We start from the raw sequence: 12,966 nt of genomic DNA on the forward strand, positions 1-12,966 counted from the left end.
GCCCTAGATCTGCCCCGGCCTTTGCCCCTGTCTTGGTTCTAGCCTTGACTCAGCCCTGGACCTTCCCTGACCTTGCCTCAGCCCTGGCACTACCCTGGCATTGCCTTGGCATTTGCCCTACTCTCTCTATGGCCTGGCTGTGGTCCTGCCCTGCTCTGCTCTTGTTCTGTCCTGGCATAGCCCTCGCCCTGGCCCTGGCCCTGCCGTATCACTGGCTCTGGTCCTGCCCTTATGCAGACCTGACCGTGCCACTGCCTTGGCTTTGGCCTGGACCTTGGCCATACAGTGACCCTGCCATGACCCTTTCCTGGTCCTGGCCTGGAACCTGGCCCTGCCAAGGACTCGCCCTGGCTCTGTCATGGCCCTGGCCCTTTCCTGGATTTGGATGTGTCCTGTCCCTTATTTGCCCCGGCCCTTCCCTGGCTCTGCCATACCCCTTCTCTGGGGTAGGGCCAGGGTGAGGACCAGACCAGGACAGGTTCAGGACCAGGGTGGGGCCATGGTAAGGCCTGAAGATGGGAAGGGCCAGGGCAGCGGCTGGACCAGGGAAGGGTCAGGGCCAGGGATGTAGTAGGACTAGGGGCAGAGCCGGCACTAGGGCTGAGCCAGGGCGGAGCAGGAGAGATTACTTTAGGCTATTATGTAAAATTTTTATTTTAGATTTTTAAGATAACTATAGTAGTAGTAATGTCTATACTATGTTGTTTGTAGTAGTTATAATATTTGCAGTAATCACTAAATTTTAACTAATACTATCTTTGCTTCCAGTAGTGTTCTATGAGTATACTTTTATCAACATGTAAATATGTGAGGCATTGATTCTTATAATAATTCTATATGCTAGGTACTTAAAGCATCCCCATTTTCCAAATGTAGGAAACAGGCATAAAGAAGGTAAATACTTGGCCAGATTACTCCTGTAATCCCAGCACTTTGGGAGGCCAAGGCAGGCAGATGGCTTGAGCTCAGGAGTTTGGAACCAGCCTGGGCAACATTGTGAAACCCCATCTCTACTAAAAATGCACAAAAATAACTCATTTAAGTTTCTTGTAGGATTCTGGTTATAAAACACTGGTCAAACACACAGGGCATGGATAGGGCAGGGCCAGGGACAAGGTCAGGCCAGGAAGGGGCCAGGGCCAAGGCAGGGCCAGAGCTGGACTTGGAGGTGTCCTGGTCTGATTTTCCCTGCCCCATCATTGGCCCAGCCCTGCTCTGGCACGTCCTGTCATGCCCTGTCCCTGGCCTGAGCATTGGCCCTGGCCCTGTCCTGCTTCTGGCCCTGCCCCAGAGTTGACCAGGCACTGCCATGGCCCAGTCCTGCATTGCCCTGCCCTCTTCTGCCCTGGTACTGCCATGGCCCTGCTTGGGCCCTAGCTCTGCCTCGACTCTGGACCTGCCCTGACTCTGCTCAGCCCTGGATCTACCCTGACTCTGCCTTGGTGTTGCCCTCCCATCTCTATGGCCTGGCTCTGGCCCTGCCTTGCACAGGCCATGCTCTGCCCTGCATGTCCCAGCCTGGGCCCAGCCCTTGCCCTACCATATTTCTGACCCCAGCCGTACCCTTGTTCTGGCCTTGACCCTGCCGTGGCACTCTCCTGGCCCTTCCTTTGTCCTGCCCTGCCCTTCCATGCCCTGGCCTTTCCCTCCCCCTGCACTGGTCCTGCCCTGCCCTGGCAGTGCCTTGGCCCTGGCCCTGCCTTCTCCCTGGCCTTGCCCTTTCCCTGCCCTGGCCTGACCCCAGGCCTACCGAGTCCCTGAAATGACCCTGGACCTGCCTTGCCATCATCTGTCCTGGCCCTGTATTGTCCCCACCATGCTCTGGTCCAGCGCTTACCCTGGCCCTGTTGCTAGTCCTGCCACTGCTATGGCCCTGCCCTGTTTTTGGCCATGACCTGTGCTACCCTAGCCCTGCCCCGCCTTGGCCTTGGCCCTACCGTGGCCTTTTCCTACCCTGGCCTGGCCATACACTGGCCATTTCTACCCTGGCCTTGCCCTTCCCTGGTCTTGCCCTGCCCTGGCCTTGCCCTGCCCTGGCCTTGGCTTTGCCTTATCCTGGTCCTGGTTCTGCCCTGGCCCTGCCCTTTCTCTGGATCCTCTCTGGTTCTGCCTTCTCCCTGGCCCTGCCCTTGCTCTGGCCCTGTTCCTGGCTCAGCCTTGACCCTGGCCCTGGCCCTGACAATCCCCAGGCTCCACACTGGCCAGGCTTGGCCCTGGCCCCTCCTTTGGCCCTGCCCTGGCCCTGTGCTATCTTAGTACAGGGCCTTGGCCTTGGCCCTGTGCTATCTTAGTCCTGCCCTGGCCCTGAACTTGCCCTGGCCCTACCCTCACCCTACACTGACCCTGCCCTACCCTGGCCTTGCCCTGCCCTGGCCCTGCCTTTGGCCTGCTCTGGCTCTGGTTCTGCCCTGGCCTTGCCCTTGCCCTGGACCCTCCCTGGCCATGTTTTGTCCATGGTCCTTCTCTGGCCTTGCCCTTGCCCTGTCCCCTTTCTGGTCCTGCCATGTTTCTGGCCCTGCCCTGTCCATGTCCTGGACCTGACTCTGGCCCTGGACCTGCCTGTCCCTGCCCTGCCATACCCTGGCCCATTCCTTGCTCTACACTGACCCTGCCCTGCCTTGGCCCTGTGCTACCCTAGCCCTGCCCTGGCCTTCTGCTGACCCTGATCCTGCCATGGCCCTGGCCCTGCCATGTCCCTGCCCTGGCCCTGGTTCTTCCCTGCTTCTGGCCCTGGCCTTGGTCCTCTCATGTCCCTGGCTGTGACCCTGCCCCTGGTTTTTCTCTGGCCATGACCCTGCCCCGGTTCTGTCCTATCCCTGGCCCTGTCTCAGTTCTGTCCTAGCCCTGGCCTTTCACAGTACTTTATGCTTAGTAAGGGCTCCATGGTGTCTGTGAGTTGAATGTTGTGTTCATAGTAGCTACCAAAACAGAAAGAAAAAAACAAAATATTTTGATAAGAAGTTAAAGCTTTGTATATAATATGCTTTGAATTGTAAGTGCCTGTTATTAGTTGTATTACTTTTGGGTCATGGTTTTGTACACATAACTCCAAACCATTGATACTGTTAAAAGGATATATGAATATATGAAAGAATGTATAAATGTAAGAATGTATCAGTATCTAATGACCTTTCCAAATTAATTTTTAATTTTAGCTCTATTAGATTTTTCTCAGTGTAACAAATGTTTATTCCTATGTAATTAAGGGCGTATTTCCTGTACAGAATATTCATATTATCTAATTGAAAGTTATATGATACAAAAATATAGTACTATTTTTAGGCCAGTCATGGTGGCTCATACCTGTAATCCCAACATTTTGAGAGGCCAAGTTTGGAGAATCATTTGAGTCCAGGAGTTGACCAGCCTGGGCAACATAGTGAGACCTTGTCTTTATTAAATAAATAAATAAATAAATAGGTTGGGCACTGTGGCTCATATCTGTCATCCCAGAATTTTTGGTTGCCAGTGCAGGAGGATTGCTTGAGCCCAGGAGTTTGAGACCAGCCTGGGCAGAATAGCAAGACTCCATCTCTGCAAATAATAAAATATTAACCAGGTGTGGTGGTGCACACCTGGGGTCCCAGCTACCTGGGAGGCTAAGGTGGGAGGTTTTCTCGAGGCTGCAGTGAACTGTGAATGCACCACTGCATTCCAGCCTAGGCCACAGAACAGGACCTTGTCTATAAATAAAGAAATAAGTAAAATTATAAATAAAAATAAGTAAAAAGAAATATAAGTAAATATAAATATAAATACATATAAATATAAAAATGCATACATGAAAAGAAACAATTTTTAAATTTAACTTCACTGAGGGCATCCTATCCATTTCATTCATGATTCCATTACATCATTTCACTTAGATGAAATGATAAGATTACTTGAGATGAGATGAAATGATGAGATGAAATGACGAAATGATGAGACGAGATGAGATGATGAGATGAAATTTGGAGATGAAATGGTGAGTAGAAATGATGAGATGAAATGATGAGACGAAATGACAAAATTGAAAAGAAATTGAAAGGAGATGAGATGAGATAAAATGAGATGAAATGATGAGATGATGGATGAAATGATGAGATGAAACGAGATGAAATGATGAGATGAAATGAAATGAAATAATGAAATGATATGAAATAATGAAATTGAAATGAGATGAGATGAGATGAAATAATGAGATAAAATGATGAGATAAAATGAGATGAACGATGAGATGAAATGACGAGATGAAATGAGATGAAAAATGAGATGAAAAATGAGATGAAATGAAATAATGAAATGAGATGAAATGAAATAAGGAAAGGAAATTATGAAATTTAATGATGAAATTGAAATGAAATTGAAATGAGATGAGCTGAAATGATGAGATGTAATGATGAAATGAAATGATGAGATGAGATGAAATGAGATGAAATAATGAGATGAAATGAGATAATGAGATGAGATGAAATCATGACATGAAATGAAATGAAATGATGGATGAAATGAGATGAAATGAGATGAAATGTAATGAGATGAAATGAAATGACATAATGAAAGAAATAATGAAATGAGATGAAACATAATGAAATGATGAAATAATGAAATGAAAATGAAATGGAAATGATGAGAAGAAATGATGAGATGAAATGATGAAATGATGAGATGAGATAAAATGAGATGAAATGATGAGATGAAATGACATAATGAATGAAATGATGAAATGGAATAATGAAACGGAAATGATGAGATGAGATGCAATGAGTTGAAATGAGATGAAATGATGAAATGATGAGATGAAATGATGAGATGTGATGAAATGATGACATGAAATGACATAAAATGAGATGAAATGAGATGAGATGAAATGATAAGATGAGATGATGAAATAAAATGAAATGAGATGTGATGAGATGAAATGATGAGATGAAATGATGAGATGACATGACATGAAATAATGAAATGAAATAATGAAATGAAATTGAAATGAGATGAGAAGATACGAGATGACATGAAATGATGAGATGAAATGATGAAATGATAAGATGAAAAGAGTTGATGAGATGAGATGAAATGAGATGAAAAGAGATGAAATGATGAGATGAAATGAGATGAAATGAAATTAGATGAAATGTAATGAGATGAAATGAAATGACATAATGAAATGAAAAAATGAAATGAAATAATGAAATGAGGTGAAATTAAATGAGATGATGAAATTAAATGATGAAATGAAATAATGAAATGGAAATGAAATGGAAATGAGATGAAATGAGATGAATGATGAGATGAAATGATGAGATGCAATGATGAGATGAAATGATGAGATGTAATGATGAGAGGAAATGATGAGATGTAATGAAATGAGATGAAATGAATGAGATGAAATAATGAAAGGAAATTGAATTGAGATATGAGATGAAATGAGAAAATGAGATGAAATAAATGATGAGATGAAATGATGAAATGCTGAGGTGAGATGAGATGAAATGAGATGAAACGATGAGATGAAATGAAAGAATGAGATGAAATGATGAGATGAAATGATGAGATGAGGTGAGATGAGATGAAATGAGATGAAACGAGATGAAATGATGAAATGAGATGAGATGAGAAGAAATGATTTGATGAAATGAGATGAGATAAAATGATGAAATGAAGTGAAATGAAATGAAATAATGAAATGAAATTGAAATGAGATGAAATGAGATAAAATGAGATGAAATGATGAAATGATGAGATGATGAGATGAAAAATGAGATGAAATGGGATGAAATGAAATAATGAAATGATGAATTGATGATATTGAAATGAAATTCAAAGATGAGATGAGATGAAATGATGAGATGAAATGTTGAAATGAAGAGATGTGACATGAAATGATGAGCTGAAATGATGAGATGAAATGAAATGAAATGAGATTACATGATGAGATGAAAAGTGATGAGATGAAAAATGATGAAATGAGATGAGACGAATTGAGATGAGATGAGATGAGATGAAATAATGAAATTAGGTGAAATAATGAAATGAGATGAAATAATGAAATAAAATTAAAATGAGATGAGAAGAAATGAGATGAAATGTTGAAAAGAAAGGAGGAAATGATGAGATGAGATGAAATGATGAGATGAGATGATGAGATGAAAAATGATATGAAAAATGATATCAAAAACATGACATGAAAGGAAATATATGAAATGACATAATGAAATAAATGAAATTAGATGAAATGAAATAGTGAAATGAAATGATGAAATAATGAAAATGAAATGGAAATGAGATGAGATGAGATTTGATGAAATGAGATGATATGAAATGATGAGATGAGATGGGATAAGATGAAATGATGAGGTAAAATGATGAGATGAAATGATGAGGTGAAGTGATGCACTGTCACGTGTGTGTCTTTTTCCCAACCAACAAAAATTATAATTCATTAATTTTAATTTTATTATTTAAGAATATTCTTAAGAGTTGAAGGAAAAATAATATCTGTACATTATGGGTTACAATTAAGTATAAATAAAACATAAATATATTAAAACTTACAAAGAATATGTTTCGGAATCGAATATACCATGCTTCTGTGATGACAGTTATTTCATGCTGGTTGTCACAATTTTACATGAAAAACTAATGAAAAAATGTTTTTAACTGTTTCTGAAAATAAGTTTCCAAAACAGTTTTACATTCAAAATATGAAAAAGAAGTCTTTGTGTTCCTTAATCTGATGAGATTTTCACACTCTGCACATGATAATTGTTAGATTTTTATTGTGTTGATAAATTGTATATCAAATAAAAAAGGTTATTATCTCTTAAATTAGGATTTTTAGGTGATATAGGCAGAAAGGAAGGCAAGTTTTTATAACTTTGTCTAAATGAGCTTTCTAAATGAGTATTAAAAGATAGCATGTCTATAAATCACAATGTATATATTACTGTATGACCTAGGACCAATCAAAACCATTACCTCTGATAACATTATATTGTGCCCAATATAAAATAGATATAATAATACCTCAAACTTAAATCCAGGCATTGTCATTGAATATCTTAAGAATATGCAGCAAAGGTGCTTTTAAAAATACAAGCTAGTGATTGTACTAAATTTGTAAATCACATAGGATAGTGGGTCATTTTAAGAATATTATTTCAATCTATAAAGTGGATGTCTTTCCTTTTTTATGTTTTCTTTAATTTCTTTCATTAATATTTGTCATTTTTGTTGTTGAAATCTTTTACTTCCTTGGTTAAATTTATTTCTAAGTACATTTTTGTAGCTATTGTAAAAGGAATTGCTTTCTTAATTTCTTGTTTCAGCTAGTTTACTGTCAATATATGGAAATGCTACTGATTTTTCTATGTTGATTTATATCCTGCAACTTTATTAATTTCATGTATCACCCTAAGAAGCTTTTGGTAGAGTCTTATTTTTTTCCATGTATAAGATCACATTGTCTTTAAACAGGGACAATTTGACTGTCTCCTTTCCAATTCAGATGTCCTTTATTTCTTTCTCTCACCTAATTGTCCTGGCTAAGACTTTCACTATGTGAAATATGATTGGTGAGAATAGGCATCCTTTTCTTGTTCCAGTAAAATATTTTTCTTGCTCACAGTAAAATCTTTCACCTTTTCCACACTCAGTATGATCTTAGCTGTAGATTTGTCCTTTATGTCCTTTGTGTTAAGGCATATATTTTCTATACTAAATTGTTGAGAAGTTTTTTGTCATGTAAGAATATTTAATTTTGCCAAACGCTTTTATTGTGTTTATTAATTTAATCATATGGTTTTCAGTATATATCCAAAGGAAAGAAAATCAGTATATCAAAAGAGTTACCTGCACCCCCATGTTTATTACAGCACTATTCACAATAGCCAAGATATGGAATCAAGAAAAGTATCCATCAACAGATGAATGGATAAAGAAATGTGACATACATATATAATGGAATATTATTTAGTCATAATAAAGAACAAAACCCTGTTATTTGTGGCAACAAGAATGCAAGTGGGGGGCATTATGTTAGGTGAAATAAGCCTGGCATAGAAATATAAACACCACATAACTACGTGTTCTCACTTATGTATGGAAGCTAAAATTTTTAATCTCGTAGAAGTAGATAGTAGGGTTTTGGTTACCATATCCTGGAAAGAGTAGGAGAAAGAAGAGTATAAGAAAAATGTGGTTAATACACACAAAATTACAGCTGGAGAGAAGGAAGAAGTTCTAGTTCTCTACAGCACTGTTGGGTGACTGTAGTTAATGGGAATTTATTGTGTGTTTTCAAATAACTAAAATAAAAGATTTTGAATATTCTCACTGCAAAGAATTAATACATGATTTAGGTAATGGATATGGTAATGACTCTGACTTGATTTTTACGCATTGCATAAATATATCAAAATATCACTCTGTACCCCATAACATGTACATTTATTATATGTCAGTTAAAGTAAATTTAAAAGAGAAAAAATGAGGTAAAGGTAAATGTACAGAATTTAATTTTTCTTCTATAAAACCCGAGTCAGTACCAAGAAGGGTCAATTTATTAGTTTTCTAAAATAAAAAAAATCAAAATCACCAAAAAAGAGCAATATCCAAGAAAACATTGAAAATGAAACACAACATTTAGTAAGAATAGAAAACTTGGGCACTGTATCACCCTGTTCCTAAATACCGATTTACTGATGGCCATTTAAATAGAATTTTACTCTATCTAATTCATTTATACTCCCAGAGTTTGAAATTACATTTTACCTACAATAAATGAGATAACACTTGTAAATTATATGGTACTCTGCCTAACACACGTTAATAGCTCAATACATGTTAGCAATAAACTTAGTATAGTAGTCAAAGTATTAATTTCTCACATTGCAATTTCCTTCAAAGACATAAAGACAACCTTTCTAATGACTCCTTATTCATCAAGATACCTCTTCAAATTATTCTATTTGTTTCATTCAGTATATTATCTGTGTATACCGATATTACACTCTTTTCTTTTTTTGAGATGGAATCTCATTCTGTTACTGATGCTGGAGTGAGGTGGCATGATCTCGGTTCACTGCAACCTCCACCTCCCAGGTTCAAGCGATTCTCCTGTCTCAGCCCCCCAAGTAGCTAGGACTACAGGTGCACACCACCATGCCTGGCTAATTTTTGTATTTTTAGTACAGTCGGAGTTTCACCCTGTTGTCCAGGCTGGACTCGAACTCCTGACCTCAGGTGATCCACCCACCATGGCCTCCCAAAGTGCTGGGATTACAGGCATAAGCCACCGCACCCAGCATGATATTGCACTCTTGGATTTTGAACACTGAATATCTTTTTGAAAGATTACACCTCTTTACCTCTTCGTGCTTCAGAAATTATTTTCCTTCAAGTGTTCTAAGTGTCTAATGAAGAATGAAGTCATGTTTTATCACTTTTGTCCTTAAAGATTTCAGACATGCTGAAACTGATTGAAGTATCATTTGCTACCAGATAGATTAGTTATCTCTAGTTGTAGGAGTGGGTACATCTTTAATGGTATATTTTGGGTTATTGTCTTATTTTTGATGTAGTATTCTATCTATAATTTATTAAACCTGGCATCCTTGGGTGAGCATGGATTTTTCAACTTTGGTGTTACATTGTGTTTGTTTTAAAAAACTGCTTTTGAGGCCAGGTATGGTGGCTCTTGCCCATACCCAGCACTTTGGGAGGCCAAGGTGGGCGGATTACCTCAGGTCAGGAGTTCAAGACCAGCCTGGTCAACATGGCAAAACCATGTCTCTACTAAAAACACAAAATTAGCCAGGCATGGTGGTGCATGCTTGTAGTCCTAACCACTCGAGAGGCTGAGGCAAGAGAATCACCTGAACCTGGGAGGCAAAAGTTGCTAGGTTGCTGTGAGCCAAATTCGCACCACTGCACTCCAGCCTGGGTGAAAAGAGCAAAACTCTGTCTCAAAAAAAAAAAAAAAAAAAAAGACCAGAAACTGCTTTTGAATGGAGTTGTACATACAGTTTTGATGAAAAAAATTATCAAGTGCATAATTTCATAATAGAAAAACCAATAATACTCCAGGCACAAGTTAGTACTAAAAAAGTTATGTTGAATATGCTCTAATACAACATGCTTTTTCCCTTCATGAACAATTTGTGTTTTACTGAGAAGAGTCATTGTTTATGGTAGACATTAGACCACAGATGAATATGCACTTTTAACACTCTTAGTTGCTTTCTTAATTTTATATCTGCTGCTTTATGCTTCTGTTTATTTTCATTCTTTCCAATGTCCACATTTTAGTAAATTTGAATATTTTAATCCAAGTTTATATACTATTTAATATTGCTTGTATAGTTTAGTATTGTTAAGACTCAAAAAGGTTTACAGAAAGAAGAAAAAGATCAACATGTTGTTAATCATTTAAAGATCATTTTGAAATCTTTGACCTTTATATTTTAATGAATAAAATGTTAGTAGTTATTAGTATAAAATAATTTATGTCTTTTGGACTTAGCATCCAGTATTTCTTTTTTAATAAAGAAAATAATTATTCTCTTGCAATATACTATGTTTACCTGGGTTTTGAAAAGTGATGTTTCCTAATATGAGAAAGCCATTTACATTTTTAAATCTACAAAGGCAAATGGAATGGTACTAAATTATTTACATCATAATGTTTAGATGGTGGCCCTTATAACATTCTTTCTATACTTCCTACAGAGTTGGGGATAGGCAATCCTAGAATACTTCTGGGAGCTAATCCTTTAGCTTGATGAATGAAACAAGACTTTTAAATAAAATTAAACTTTCAAATTATCCAGGTAATGGGCCTGTCCTTTAATTCAATGGATATGGAGCATAATGAATTATCCCCTGTTCATTGGGTAATAAGTTCTCATTCTTAATTTATAATACTCAAAATGTCCTTTAATTTTTAATTTTTGATAGTCGTATCATTATCCCTAGGTATTTTAGCTTCTATCTTAAATTCTAAAATAATTTTGAAACAGGAGAAAGTATTCTTTATTACTATATGTATTAAACATCATGGTTTTCAAATTTAACTGCAAATGTATCTTTTCATTGCTTCTTGGTGACGCCCTTCACCCTATCCAGATTGTCACTACCAAGTGGTGATTACTTTTCAGGTTCACATACTTATTCTTTAGAAAAATCTTCTCTGTGCCTTATAAAGAATATGATTGTTGGCATTCAAAAGCCAGCGAAATATACACTATTAGCCTGTTGCCTAACTCATTTCTTTAAGAAACTACACTAATTACCCACATACTTATGTTTTTATTTCCTCATTATTTCTGGAGAAAACAAATACTGCTAACATGATATTTGTAAGAGAGAAAAAAGTCTTTTCTTGAAAAGTGCTGTCATTGTAGTAGTAACTTATAGTATCAACTTCTTTATCAACTCCCTATACACTTTTTATTCTGAGAGAAATAAAACAGCTAAAAGTGAAATGACTTTTTTAACTCTCCATATTATAAGCACCCATCTTGGCAATTTAGGGTCTTTATAGTTAGGGTAAGTTGTGTCATACCGAGGTTACAAAATAAAAAGTATTTTGTCTCTTTGGGCCTTTCCTTATTCAGTAATACTGTCAGTTTGGCTTTTTTTGTAGGTCAACTTATTGAAGTCAGTATTCTGAAATAATGTGTTTACTATCTTTTGATAAGCATTTAAAATATTAGATTTATTGTTACTCTTCTGCCTTCATTGGGCTGGAAGAATAATTGTTTCACTCCACAAAAGCCAAGTTGCAGAGAAAAACACATAGACATTCAACTGCAAAGCAGAGAAACTTGACTATTTTCTGCAATTTTAAAGTGTATGTTGAATAAAACCATCTTTTTATTTTCTTTTTTGCTCACTGGCAAATATTAACAACATCAAGTGCGTTATTATAATGTTATCTAGTTAAAAATCTCAAAAAGTTTTCATAATTACCATTTAAAAATATATAAATAAGTGACCTAGTGTTAATTTTTATTGTCTGAGACCATGTCTGTTATTTCACTCTTTAAAATCAGTTAGTAATGCAGAACCTAGCACTTAGTAGATACTCAAAAATTATTTGCTGAATAAAAAAAGGTTAAACATGTAATATACACAAAATGTATTGGAAAAAATGCACCAAACAATTTTGTTATACCAGTTTAATGTAAATATTACCTTTAAAAGATAATATAGTTTTCAGGTGTCTACAGTGATTTTGTAATATTTGTACACATATAAAATAATATTTCCAAAAATGTAATCCAGTGGGGAAATATACTTTCTAACTTCTAGATTTATAATTTAGGGTTTAAATTATAAAATCATTAAATAAGACACGAGTGAAATATAGTCAAATATCCCCTTGGAAAAAAATTAAGTGGCCTCTAAAGTGAGGTATTCATATATGTAATTTTACAATCCTCTAGTGATAGAATTAATTAAATATGCCACCAAATTGATTAATTCCTACAGTGTTAAAAGAGAAGCACTAACAATGCCAGTGACCATGTAACATGGATTTAAGCTACAAGTCATAGAAATGTGATGAGAAGCCTCAGCACTGTAAAACCGAGGGTGGAGGAAAGCTTTTCCTCTCTCAAATGAGCTTTGCGAGGTATACTTCTTGAAGGATAGGAAGTTGAAGTGTTCAGGACTTTTATGTCTATTCTACTTTGGCTTAGTTTACATGATTCTTAGTTTATTAGCCTAGAAATGGCAAAGAAAACTTAAGGCTCAATAATTAGTTATAAATATGAAATATCCCCAATTTTTAAGATAAAAACAACTTATAAATGTATTTGTCTGTAAAAATTGTGTATATTTTTACAGGACATCTATTTCTTTCTTTTTTTATTTTTTATATATATTTTTTCTACTTTAAATTCTAGGGTACACATGAGCAATGTGCAGGTTTGTTGCATATGTATACATGTGCCATGTTGGTGTGCTGCACCCATTAACTCA

General features: G+C 37.0%; 1 pseudogene; it reads left to right on the top strand.

Moving 5' to 3' along the window:
• Positions 1-1,432: 1,432 nt before the first annotated feature.
• LOC129527344 (formin-2-like) lies at positions 1,433-2,901 on the top strand (annotated as a pseudogene).
• The last annotated feature ends 10,065 nt before the right edge of the window (positions 2,902-12,966 follow it).

Source organism: Gorilla gorilla, chromosome 18 (genome assembly GCF_029281585.2).
Source record: "Gorilla gorilla gorilla isolate KB3781 chromosome 18, NHGRI_mGorGor1-v2.1_pri, whole genome shotgun sequence".
Classification (NCBI taxonomy): Eukaryota; Metazoa; Chordata; class Mammalia; order Primates; family Hominidae; genus Gorilla; species Gorilla gorilla.